Here is a 14,078-nt window from a genome sequence, read left to right as displayed (position 1 = left end):
TGGTTCCAGGTTATCTGAAACCTTCCTAAAAATGTCTGCTGCTAATTCCAGCCAAAAGCAGTGTAATTTGAAGCTAGAAGAATCAAGACTGCATTTTTATTAACTTGAGCACAAGCTCCTAAATCCCTCAGATTGTTATCCTTTAGGACACATGCTGCATTCTTTAAATCTGTACCTCTTTACAGTATGGATTTCAAAAGGACAACAGTCTCATGAGCACATATTTGTCATTACAAAAATGGCCTGTTGATAGCATACTCTGATACAGCACCTTCAGTGACAAGGCATCCTATTCAGAGATCTAATTTTTGCAGACATTTGTATGCCAAATTCAGAAAACCTCTATGGTGGTGGGTTTAATGAGGTACTTTGTTATTCTCTGTAATAAAAATTAAAAGAGAGACGGAATTCTTCAGCTTAATTGCCACATCTGTTATTAGGCACTTTACTGTGATTGACTAGAGCGAATGTATCAGAGATTATGCCAGAAAACAAGCAAACTTTGTAAGTAGAGTTATAAGTAATAGCCCAAGTGGTGTTAGCAGCATCTCTGTTACATCTTCTACTGCTGCTCAGTTAAAATTACAGGAACATTGGCTTTGGTTCAGACATTCATCAGGAAAAAAAAAAGGAGAGTTGTGCTTTTTTTTTTTTTTTAATGGAAATACAATGCATTCACAATGAAAGAAATGCGATGGTCACCTGAGTGCAGGAACATGTCACCTCTCATTAATTAATGAGATATAAACAATCCATAGAACCAGACAGGTCAAAATTTCACATTCAGTAGTACATAGGCTTTCAAGTTTGCTAACAGATGAGCAGCCAGCTGAGAGAGCAGTAAAATCCAGTGTAGAATTTGCAGAGGGATTGGGCAGTCAGTCATAATCAAAGAGCTTCTGGGTAGAACAGAGATGACATGGACACTCTCCTTCGATGAGTGTAGAACTTAGGGATGACACGTGAACTAAGTCATGAAACTACTTGCTCCCTCTGAGATCCTGATCAGCCCAACAGCTCAAAGCTTAGCCAAGTGCATTGTACAGGAGTAGCAAACCAGCCTACAACTTCACAGGAGGGGAAAACCAAAGCCAATGTAAGTGCAAGCAATGAGAGGAGACACTCCAGTGCTGGGAGGAAGCTGATGGAAGTATACTGCATGATGCTGACAGCTGACTTTTGACGGCTGAAGACTCAGATTCATGTATAATTATACCTGGTGAAAAATCCATATGCAGCTGGAGCATGACCACTACTGCACTATTTTTACTACAAGCTGAACTCGTATTGGATCTAACATCTATGTGGTTCGAATCTAACAGTCCTGATGTAATAGCAAAATGACTCTCAGCTTACTAAGGCATCCTCCCTCGACTAACTGCTCTTTTTCAACTTTATTCCCTTTTACTAAGTGCACAGAAATAAATGTTGTTATTGTTAGCAAGGAAGATGGACAGATCACCTGTCAAATTGCTTGAAATTACTTCTTTTATTCAATTTCATACATAAAGGAGAAAAGAATTATTTGACCTTCCTTACTGATTTTTCTGTGCCATTTTAGAGACTGAAAAGAAAGGTAGGAATGGATGGAAGAGCAAAGAAAACTCTACTGGTATCTATTGCATCCACTCCTCAAAGGCAGAAGGATGCCCTTTTGTTGAAAGCTAAAGCAAAGCTGTCTACCGTGAGCTGGGGCAAAAGATAGGCACTTCGTTCAAACCAATCTATCAGCTGCCTTGGGAACTAATCCATAATAAATCTTTCTTCTCTCTGGAGAGCAGACTGAGATATTCAGATTCACTCCCTCCAGGAGTGACCAGTTTTTGGAAAGAGTATTCCCTGCCTTGTGAGATGAGCCAGGGCAGATGTTCTCTCACTATCTGAAGGTCTTTGTTGTGCTCTCAGAAGCTCAAGGCTGATCCAGATTATAAGATGTTCTGGCAAGTTCCTGAGTGGTTCCCTACCTTGGGAGTCTCTTTGCTCTTATGTGACTCTTGCAAATAGCGCTCAATAGAAATGCTATCTCCCTTAACCTCTTAAATTTAGCAGAAGATAGGATTTCATTTACTTAAGCACATTCACTTCTAGGAATATGTCAATAAATTATCTCACATACCATACTTTTTTTGGCACAACTCTCTCCAAGAGCTAGAACATTTTTTTTCAAGTACTGCAAGGCTTTTTGTTCATAAGGCTACTACCAAGAGCCACATTATATATGTATTTAGACTCCTGTCTAGATTTTGTATTTAATTTCATAATTTTCATAAAATCAACAGCAGAGTGGAAAATAGAAGGGCTTCCTAATCCATGTTGTCAGTGTACCCCTAGGATTCAATGCTTCCAGTTCACTATTTTGCCACATTAAGCTTGCCTTAGCTGTAGCATTGTTGTAATCATAAAAGACAGATTTTGGAGTCTTAGACTTTCACAAAGTAATTCCCATATGGAGTCTCATGCCAGTTTTGTTTTTTGGTTTTCTTTTTAAATAAATTTGGATCATGTCAGTAGAAGCAGATAATGCCTTCTTATCTGCCTCTTTTTTCGTTTATTTTTCCCACTGGTATTCCTTTTGTAAGCTATCATGAAGAAAAACACACATACATGCCTAAGAAAAAAAGATTCATGTAGTAAATCTTAGGTATTTCTCTGGAGATAAGCAATACAACAGAAGGCAAGGTAATTTTTGGAAGTCTAGTAAGAGACTATCACAGGAGAGGAAGAGGAAGCTTCAAGTACATCTTAAGATGCAGCCTCCAGAGATACTTCTGAATGCCAGTAAACATTTTTGGAGTGACTGCAGTGGACTTCTACTTCATTCCAAAAAATTTTTACCAAATAACAAGAGGCAGAAATCTACATCTTCAATCAATTACATCTTCTACCACTGCCACAGGAGAAAGGGCATTTCCTCCCTGCATCCCATACTACTTTAGCAAACCAAATCAAACAAAAAACTATTTGCTGAAGTTGATTCACTGTCAAAATAGAAGTCAACTTATAAAAAGGGTGGGGTTTGCATAGAAAGCTTGACAATCTCCAAAGACAAAAAAAAAATTTTACTATATCTTAGTGATAACAAGGACACCGAATTGGGATGTTTGTTGAAATCACTGCATTTCTGATATTCACTTGCTACCTAGGATGCAATCACTGCATCCTTTGAGGTCCAACTCCTGGCTGTTGTTATACATACATAATGCAAATAGATGTAAACAAGCATCAAGAAAGAACGGAGCACATCTTAAAAGTGCATTAAACTTGCAGAACTCTCTGAAGTGGGTTATAGAGATGGAAAATTCTACGGACAGCAACAGGAGTACTTACAATGAAGAACTATGCCCCTTGCTATGATTTTGGTTTGCTTTATAACACTTACTGAACCAATCTTTTTACTCAGTAATTTAAAGTGCATTTTTTGTGAGTTCACAGTTTAAGGAGCTTGCCCAGAACAAGTGAAATGCACTTCTATTCACAGCTACCTTATGTCTTAAAGTGTGAAACTCCACAGCATAGCTGTAGAAGAACATTTACAATACCTAGTACTCTAGATCCAAAGAGACTCTGAATCACAGGGGGCATAATGATGCTATGTGTTCTCAGCAGTGCATCACTGAGTTGTCAATTCATCTTTTCCCTAAAAGAAAAGTTAATAATCTGTTAAGAGACTAGTTGTCTTGGGTGTAGAGGCAGCGCTGGACCTCCATATGCTCACATACCCAACAGCGCATTACCTGAGCAAAGCAGGAGGATGTGTTTGCACACCTCACCTCAGCTAGCCCTGCCTCCACTGATTTCACTTGAGCAATGACTTTATCCAATGCAATTGGGAACATCAGGCCCTCAGCCTCTGCTCTCAGGCTTTTTATTTGAGAAGAAGGGAAAACAAAATTTAAAACACATATGTTAGCAGATAGCATAATTTTTCATCACATCTACTCCTCAGTTTTAAATGCGCACTTCAGACTCTCTGGCAGACACCCTTCAGTAACAGTTGTTATTTACGATACCAGTCTGGAGGAAAAAGGAAAAAAAAAGAAAAAGATTAAAAGATCGAGTTACTCTTCACTTCCAAACAAGCCTGGCCACAGCTGTACACCAGCTTCTGAGCAACTGCTCTGCAAGCAGACAACAGGGCTTCTGTCTCCCCGCAGGGTTTGCTCGGGTCACCCACCCTCACACACCATGGGCCTGGGCAGTGCCATGGCGTGGCAGGAAGAGCCACGGGTGAAAGGGAGCTCTGGACTCTGGGGAGCAGCGTACCAACAGCCCCCGGTGCTGCCCATGGCGAGGGCATAGGGGCAGAGGGGACTGAATTGATTTTTCTCAGACTTCTCTTGATTGTGGAGGCAATGAGGGAGAGCTGCCAAAGGTGCCGGGCCCAGTGCAAGCAAGGCGCTGCAGACTGGGTGTCACTGATCGGTGCAGCGCCTGTGCAGACCATCCACTCCCAGCTCTGTGGAGAACTCTGTACAGGCTGATCAGGCCAAGGGGGCTGGATTTTGGCTTCTAGTTCTGCTCGTAAACACAGCACTGGGAAACTGTAGAGTTTTTCTTTCCTTCAGTCCATGCCAGGAGGCAACCCCAGGCACAAAGCAGCAGCAGCATCTATCTGGCCACAGGTGCCAAGGGCTTCATCGTGGCAGAAGAAACTATTTCTTAATTGGTACTTGGAACAATCATTTCACTAACTGGAATCCACTATGACAACAATAATCATACATCTCTGAAGAGACTGATAATGCCCTCTTATCTGTTTGCTTTTTCATTTCTTCATTTTTATCACTGGTGATCTTGTTGAAACTATGACAAGGAAAAGTACACATACATGCTTAAGAGAATAGCTTGATGTACTAGAAATTTGATTTATTTACATACTATATATATTAGTTTATATTAAGAACAAATTTGTATTTTATATATATTATGTAATTTTATATATAAAATATATATATAAATGAAACAATAGTCACCAAGTACAGTAATTTAGAGACTTCCAGTGCAACAGAAAATACCACAAGGATTATTAGAACCTGACAGCTCTTAGCAGAATCATGGCAGTTTATGCTGTGAGAGACAGAGATACTGTATGTGACAGGCAAGAATCATACAGCTCCATTTTAGCATTATGCCATATTCATTTTAATATACATACTCAAATGTCTTTGTCTTACGCGGCCTCAGAAATAAACACAGTATAGGCTGATGTGATCTAAACACAAAAACATACTTTGGACATGAGTTCGTTTGCACAAATCCAAATGTTAGTATTTGGAAACAATTTCCTCTCACTAAGAATAAAGGCCATGTGAGAAGACAGATTTCACACTCAAAGAGGCTGCATTCTTTGCCATCCTTTTTCTAAAGGACAATTTCCTGTTTCATGTGATATGCACTCTTAAGACATCAGCAGTGATGTTATAATTGAAGAGACTTTTATGCACAAAAAAAGTAATTATATGTATAATTAAAATGCACTGCAATATAATAGATTGGCCTATATCCTTTAGTGGCGGCACAGACAGACATCACAAGCATCATTTCCATAGTGCTTCCAGGAGAGAAGGAAGGCCAGGCTCTTACACAGGCTGGCACACTCTTAAAAGCCTTTTAAAAAATTGTGAAGAACTGATCTTTTTTCTTGAGGACTGTTCAAAAGGGGGAAAAAAATGAAGGAAAAAAAAATATATATGTATCTTCTCTAGCACAGCCTTACTCTCAAAGAACATTTATTCACTTGACTCACTCAGAGATCACTCATTCCAGAAGCCGTCTATTATCAATGGGAAGGACATCTTAGACCAGCAACTTGGATTCTCTTGAACACAGCTGGGCTGTATTCTCACTATATGTTTTTCTATTAAAAAGACTTACTAAAATGCGTAACATAAATATTGGAGGAAGAAGCTGATCAGGAGTCTAAGTATGCCAACTTTGCTCCCTCAAACAAACATTTCCCAGCATTTCACCAGGAGCAATGAGACTGTTCAGTATCCTTCATGCACGCTTTAGTTTAAAGAAAGAAGCAGCAACCACCAGAAAACATCCAAGCAACAGGTCAAAATTAGCTGGGATTTTTACTGACATACAAAATTCAGAGTAAATCATTAAGCTCTCTAATTTTGATCGTCAGTCACAAGGAGCTTGGAGAAAAAATAATCTGTGAGCAAAAGTGCTGACTTCACACAGATCCTGCAAGAACTCCTGACAGTCATTGGTATGGAGTGCACAGGGTGAGTGGGGTGAGCACACGCTGCATGGATGTTCATTGGTGTAAGTGCAATAACAAAATCATCAGTTCCCCAGGCAGTTATTCATTAAAATACAGCTATCAATAAGTCATGTTTTTTGATTTATCATTTGTGCCTCACACAAAATACAGCCTAAAAGTTTTCAGCTTACTTCTGCTGACACAAAACTCTTAATACAGGTGTAAGTAGTTTGCTAATAGCCTCTCCCAATTGAATAGATAAAAAATCCTCTACAGAAAAACCTAATGACAGACCACTAAATAAATAAGATGTATTATTTGATGCAACTCCGTTACAAGTTGCAAAAAATGGTTTCTGTTTCTCTTAGCACTTCAAAAGCTTTTCTGAAATGAAATATTCACTAGGAAAGTGGAAACAACATAGAAATGATATGTCAGTCCAAGAAAAACAAAACAGAAGAACACAGAATTTCTTTGTATCCTGAATTTCTGTATTCCAAAATTTTATTAGTCATAAATGAGAAACACCTATTTGAACGTTTCAGGAAATTAAAAATATTGAACTCATAGTGCTTTGGTTTTATACTAGCAACAACACACCAACAAACAGGCAGAGACCACTCCATAAATCACATTTCCCTCAAGATGAATGCCTAAGAGCAAGCATCCAAGACCAGTTTATTAATAGAGTTCTCAATCAGAACTCAAAACAAAATGGTGACATATGGCAGTACATGGAGAATGAGGCAGAAGTACCTCTGCAAGGCATCATCCCAGCCACTCTGGCTGGCATCAGGTGCAACATTCTGCGTGCTGGAGAAGACAATCCAGCCCCCAGGGCTCTACAGGCAGAACAGTTGTTTTTAAACAAATACATTTCTAATTGAAGAGCTTTCCACTCCAGCTGCTGTATCGTATTTTTTAAGTAGATTTACAATGGCTGAGGCAAGTATGCTGCCTCTGAGGCCAAGACTGTTGCAGCTCACAAGTTGTCAAGGGCATTTCTTCGTTTATCAACTATTCTGATTCTTGCCGCTGGTCTTGAATACTTTCAAGAGGATTTTTAAGTCACCAGACAAATGCTTCCCACAAACACACATAAGCATTATTTTACGCATAACATCTAGCAACCACAACATGTATGTGTTGATACAGACTAGAACAGTACAAAATTTTGCAAACGCTTCAGAGGAAACTAAAACTTAATTATGCATGCTCAAAAGCACACTGTAGTAAGCAACTTTGTAGCACAGGGCAAAGGACCTGAAAGATCTGCTTGAGCTCTTGATTTTCTCTGATTCCCACCATGTTTGTTCTCAGTTCCACACTTTTCTCCTTTTTTTTTCTTTTTTTTTGCTGATCCCTGACAGCAACTTAAAAAACAAACAAACAAACAAACAATACACAAACCAGTTATGTCATTTTGTAGTACAGTTTAAACAGACCTTGGCACACACACACATACACACACACATACATGTCTTTTTCTTTTTAACATGCAGCTGCTTCCAGTATATTCACATTCTCTGGGCTACCAAGCTTAGTTTGACTATTGGCTTTGGGAGGATCTGATGCCAGCCAGCCATGCATAATGGCCTCTTTGTCTAGCTGTCACATGAACAGTGTTGTGTTACAATTATTGTCACTCCAGGCTAAAACTGCAAGGCATGCTTTCACACAAAACGTCCACTTTGGGTCTCTTTTTGGCAGAGTCTCGTGATGAAGACTCTTTCACTCCTGCAGTTAATCAGTTTAGCAATTCTGAAACTTTAAAAATAAGGATTCAAAAGCTCTCATCCAAATCAACTAAAACTTCTACACTTAAAGAAAAGGGCAAGTAACAAAAAACAACTGTGACCTAAATCATTATGCAGGAACCAAAACCAGACTCAAGCAGTCAGTAAAAAACAGACTGTCACAGTGCAAAAGGTCTGAATGAGGCAAACAAAGTGAAAACATAGAAATAAGTTTGATTTAGTTCACCTTTGCAGTATGTGAGCTCATATTATACCTTCATGGCAGTGGGATCCCTCTGAAATCCAGTTTAGGAGAGGTGCACAGTCACAGCTGCAAACTCCTTCCCTCTGTTCCATCAGCTAACAACCTCATTGTTCCTGGCTGCGTCTGTGACACAAGGCAGATGACCCTGCAGCCCTGATCTTTAGATATGAATTATGAACATGTCTCAACTGCACATCACAACAAGATTGCAGCATATGCCTTCCTCAAGCACATGCTGTCTCCCCGTGTGAAGCCCCAGCATACAGGCTGAGCCAGGACTGAGAAGCTCTCAAATAGCTCCCATATCCAGGGCTAGCACTGCAGCATCGCACAGCCAGTGAACAGTATCACACTGCACAGAGACACTGCAAAGTATGGATAAGGATCTCATCACAAGTTTACCTAAACACTTCTGTTAGATGACTATTTTGTCTAAAATAACTGCCAGAGACAGAGAAAACTCCCAGTCAAAGCTATCTCCACTTTGAATATTTTTTCCTGTACCTTTGAAAAATGCCCATAAGAAAAAAATTATATCAAAATAATGCTATAAAATAACTCCAAGTAACTTAGGTGATGGTGTTTCTCCATGTTATATAAAACCTCTAGATTCCCTGAAAAATAGATAAGGAAGATTACAGTATAAAAGGAACTTCAAAAGATGCCGTGAACAAGCCGAATTCATTGAGACTGTACACAGATGCTTTTGTTTTCATTAATGCAAAATCTTCTCACAGGGCTAACACCGAAACATTATGAACTACATCCTCCTTTCTTTGAAGAATTCTGTGCTGCACATATTGTTTCATACTGTTACAGAATATAGTACTACTCACTTTGAACAGGGCTTATGGAATCTACCCCTGAAGGCGATAAGCAGAGCACAGCAATAACTCATAGCATAATGCTTTCAGCGTATGCAAAACTTTAAAAAGCAATGGCTTCTTTCCAAAAGATGTGGGAGCATGCATGGAACAACAAAAACTACCAGCTTGCTTACTGTTTCCTGTCCAGTTCATTTTTCTTTCCTTTGCAGTCCTTTAAAGCAACATAACCGCTGATAACTCTGAGTTTCATATTCCCATATTCCCCCGCTATTGCTCACAGATGTGTCAGTCACCCTAAACCCATCTTATCCGTCTCTTGTTCATGTTTCTTCCTTCAGATGCCTTGAGTAGGCCTCCCTCTCAGCATTCTCCCTTGCTGTTTCAAGCATAACCTCCCAGAACAGCAATGCCTTTGATAGACACCAGAATGTCAGGTTTGGATCCTGCAGTCACAAGCCTCAACACCTTCACCTGCACCATAAAGCTCTGCTTGTCTTCTTCTCCAGATCAGGCTGACAACATCTTCTGCATCTCTGTAATGTCACAACTCCTGAGCCATTATATAGTCTCCAGCTATTTTACTTACTGCCCCCAATAACTGGTGAATCATCTTCGATATAAGTAAATCACGAAATACTCTGATGCTCAGAACTTATTTTCTGAGCACAAATTTTCTGGATGATTCCTGCAAATGTCCAAATTACAGCTTTCTATCTACACAAAAAATCTCATATATTCTGACATCCACCTGACCACTTTAGCCTCTTCTTGGTGTATCAGAAATCTGACTAATACTTTTTCATACAACTTTAGAAACCTTCTACAATGAATGTTTTCCCATTTCCACATAGGAAAATATTGTACAGCTCACTGAAATGCTTTCTCAATCGCTTCTTGTTCTGAAAACTCATGCCTCTCATGGCTTCTTCCCATAACCATCAATTCTGGCACTACATAAAATGTTGACCCTTTCTTTGGCATGACCATGGAACCAGCCTTCATTGCTAATGCACTGTTTTTTTCAGATTGATAGTTTTGAGCTGTCTCCTGTTTGAAGACCTCCACTTAGAAGGAACTGCTACTTGAGAAAACTAGCTTTAATCCCTTTCCACATTTTCTTTATTTTTGTGAATAATAATCTGCTAGCTGTTTTCATGATTTCATTGTCCTTCCTTCATTGCTATTGACTTTTGTCTTAGATTTTAGACTGTAAAAGGCAAGATCACTTTTCCATTGTTTTTGTGTTTTTGTGTTGTTCCTACAGTTACTAGAGCCATATAACCCATAGCTGTTAGCAGTGCTGGCATTTTCTGCTTTAAACATAATTTTATATTAGGTCTTCAAAAAATTCAACTCATTCTCTGAGGTCATACAAGTCAATGTCAAATTTAAAATTACACTTTTTAGTTCCCAATCTATATTCTTCCATTGTCTTGTACATTAAAAGGGCTCAGAATTGGTACTTCGTTGCTGACTATGGGTTAATTTCTCTGACAACCAGATACAAAACACAGATAAGACATTAAGAGCTGGCTGTCCATATTTTAATATAAACCTAATGTGTACATCCAAAGGAATGAACCACAAATCCTTACAGAAGCAAAACATCAATTAAAGATCAGACAGTTTGAATGGGTTAATTAACAAGAATGCTGACACAATCAATAATGCTATTCTAGTAAAGGCAATCTCTGCCCAGAACATCCCTCCCACTTTTCTGACAGATGGCTTTAGATCATGCATTCCCTTTTCGTAAGAAAACATTTGGAATAGCAAGATAGAGATTGTTGTAATAGGTGAAAAAATAATGCAGCAACACAGCCTCTATTTACTAGAATGCAGTTGCACAGGTATCATTCATCAAGCAAGGCTCTGTTTAATGCGAACAAGGGTGTGAGAACCTTGACTGTAATATCACAGTGACTCCTCGCCACCCCACACCTAAAGAGAGACTTACACTGGATTTTTAATGTTCTGTACTAGATTCTGGTTTTAATAATAATAACAGTAATACATTGGATTACATCCATGGCACAGCATTTTCCACATAAGAATCAACCTACCCTAACCTTGACTAAAATTGTAGCACACAGGAAGATAATTTGTCCATTTTTTTCCTACCTCAAATGACACTTACTTTCCCTAATGAGAAGTAGAAGTGCTTAGACAACAACTAGGTAGGTGGAGACATGGTGCAACTGCTGCCAAGTAATCTGAATATAAATTCAAGGGACCTTCACCAGCTGCAGTAAACATACTCCAAACTCCATTAGATGTTAATCAAACTTAAGTACATTAATAAGTACAGTGTGGTTCCTGTGCTCTTTGCATAGCTGAGTTAACTGCTCTTTTTGAAGTGCCTTTACTTTCCTAGGTGCATGCTCCCAAACAGTACAATTCACCCTTTTGTGGAAAAAATGGTTATGAGGGCTGCTGGTGGACTGCTCATCAGCCAAACTTCTCTGCTACTCTGCAAGGCAGGAGGCTGCTCACTCAAAACTGAGATCCCTGGGCACCAGAGGACACAACCCAAGCTCCCAGTTGCCTTTCAGGCACTCATGTTAGCCACGCATGCTGAAGCTTTAGCAGCTAAGGGCAAAGTTTAGGGGGCACAGAGGGATAAAACATCACATCACAAGTGCAAAGGCAGCATGGCTTCAGTATACTGGTGCTGCTTTTGGAGAGTCAAAACTGATGAACACAGCTTTGCCCATGGAGAATAAGTGCAACTCTAGTAGGTGACTTCCAAGGATATTAAACAGACATAACCAACTCACTGCAACTCACTGCACACAAGGTCATGAGCAGCAAGCAGATGCATTTTTTTATTTTACTTTTAAATGCAAGATAGAGATTTGAACTAGTGAGTAAGACATGGGAAACGCATTCCTAGCCCTGTGAACTGCTCATCTCCTACCAGGGATCTCTTTAAACCCATAACACTACACTCTAACAAACACATCATCCAAAGAAGTCAAATGCAAAGTTGAGGAGCCTCCACAGCATTATTAATAATCAGTATTAACATGATGCAACTGATCTACCTCCAGTGGGAGAGATCCGTATTTAGATTTCTTTGTGTGACAAGGACATACGGTGACTGCAATTGCATTTGCAAGAAAAATTAAATAGATTGTTGAAGATGAGGTTCTGTGTTCTGAAGCTGTGCAGGCACATGAGTTATATGAATAAACAAACTGGAATAAAGGCCTAAGTTGCATTGTTTGTCCAGGTTATGAAAAACTCCCCAGCACACCTGCCCAATTGTGCCCAGGCATTTCTGACATATCAGTTCTTGTTTACTGTATTTCATCTGCAGGGCTGAAGAGTGGCAACAGATACAGATGATTTTCACCCATCCAGTCTGCCATTCTCCTAAGTTCTGACTCTGGCTTGGCCAGTTTCACCCCACTGCATATCAAGAAGGACACACAGAGATAATAATGTATGCTTCCTCCGTTACTGTGCTATTGGGCACAAGTGCCATTTAGGGGTGTTGACAAGAAAACTGGAGCTTGAAGCCAGATTTCAGTTTCAGTCTCCCATCAGACATGCTGCTCAGTCTGAGCATCCAAAGCTCTGCAGCATTGGCCTGTAACTTATCTACTGGGAAATAAATGTCAGTCTTCAGACATTTCTTTTTCCTTCTAAGTTTCTGGATAAAAACACTTTTCCTAAGTAGAGTCATTATGTTAATCTGCTTTCTAAACTGCTGCTGCCAAAGCTCAGTTACAAACCTGAGAAAGTACTAATCCCATCAGCACTAATAGCATATCCAAAACTGGGGCTTTAAATTCTGTACAATCAGAAGCTAGTACCCAGTAAAAACTTCAGAGCTCTAAATGATACTGGGATTACAGTATCCTGCTTTGACTACAGGAAAATACTCAGCGATCGGCTGCAGCATTTAAGCAATTTGTAAGATTACAAATAAGGCTGCACTCCCGGCTCATTCTAGGAAGAGCAGCTGTTTTGGGGTGGGTATTTTTTTCCCTAATTGATTTGTGCCTATATTTCTAGTTTGAGTCCGTTTCTTAGCTGAAGCAAACAAACAAAAAATGGAAATATTTACACTGCTACGGATGCAGCCAAAAGAAAATATGTACAGAACATCACACAACAGAGTTTTTCTAGGCAGCTCGTGCTGAAAGGCATACGCTGGAACGAAGTCAAGCTGTTAAGCAGATGTGCACATTTCCATGTGCAGGTCATGCTTATTTACATATGTAGACAAACACCTCTGTCTCTCAGTAGATGCCAGTCCCTGTACAGGATTGTCAAAAACTTTCCACGAAAACTACAATAACCTTTAAAAACAAAACACCACCCTTTCATTCACACAAAGCGTGTGACCAAATTCTGAGAAGTGTGTTGTTCTCACTGATTCTCACCGCACCCTGAAGCGTCCACACGGGAGAGACAGGACCCGTCCCCGAGCCCCAGAGCCCCTCCACGACCCGGCTCACCCCACAACGGCAGCGCACGAGGTGCTGCCTGCTCCCCGCGCCCAGCCGTGACACCGCGCACCGGAGGCACAGCGGGACGCGCCTCGGCCAGCGTAACGCCCGCACCGCTCCGCTCCGCACCGCACCTGCGGGATGGCCGGGCCGCCGCTGCCTACCTGTCCGCGGGCGCCCTCCCCGTCCGAGCGGCCGCTGCGTACCACCGCTCCGCCGCCGAGTCCCCACTGCCGCTGCGCCGGGCGACGGGCGGTATGTGCGACGGGGCGCAGCCCCTCCCTCCGTCTCTCTTCTCTCTCTCCCTCCCTCCATCCCGCCCTGCCGACGGCTCGGCCCGGTCCGCCCACGGCCCTCCGGCCGCGCGGGGGGCAGCGTGCCGGCCAGCGCAGAGAAGAAGGACGGAGACGGGTGGGTCGCCACGCTGCTCCCCTATAGCCCCCGTCTGGCCACTCTTAAGCGGAGTAAAACTCAGGGAACTCAGAGGGGGAGAGCTTGGAGAGGATGGATGCCCTCCAAGCGAGTGCTGGAGGGATGTAGCTTTCCCAACTCCCTCGAAGCTCTCTCGTGGGTCCCAAAAGC

The 14,078-nt window shown here is 41.0% G+C and overlaps 1 protein-coding gene across 2 annotated transcripts in view; it reads right to left on the bottom strand.

Annotated features, from left to right (window-relative positions):
- The window catches only part of MEGF10 (multiple EGF like domains 10), a 101,300-nt gene extending 87,507 nt beyond the window's left edge, over window positions 1-13,793 (bottom strand). For both annotated transcript variants that reach the window (XM_052701075.1, XM_052701076.1), the window contains exon 1: window positions 13,661-13,793. The gene's annotated coding sequence lies outside the window, so the exon portion shown is untranslated. The remainder of the gene's footprint in view (window positions 1-13,660) is intronic.
- Window positions 13,794-14,078: the final 285 nt, after the last annotated feature.

The sequence above is a fragment of the Tympanuchus pallidicinctus genome, unplaced genomic scaffold (genome assembly GCF_026119805.1).
Source record: "Tympanuchus pallidicinctus isolate F22 unplaced genomic scaffold, pur_lepc_1.0 scaffold4, whole genome shotgun sequence".
Classification (NCBI taxonomy): Eukaryota; Metazoa; Chordata; class Aves; order Galliformes; family Phasianidae; genus Tympanuchus; species Tympanuchus pallidicinctus.
Note: the sequence above shows the minus strand (reverse complement) of the source record. Positions and strands in the feature narration are given on the sequence as shown.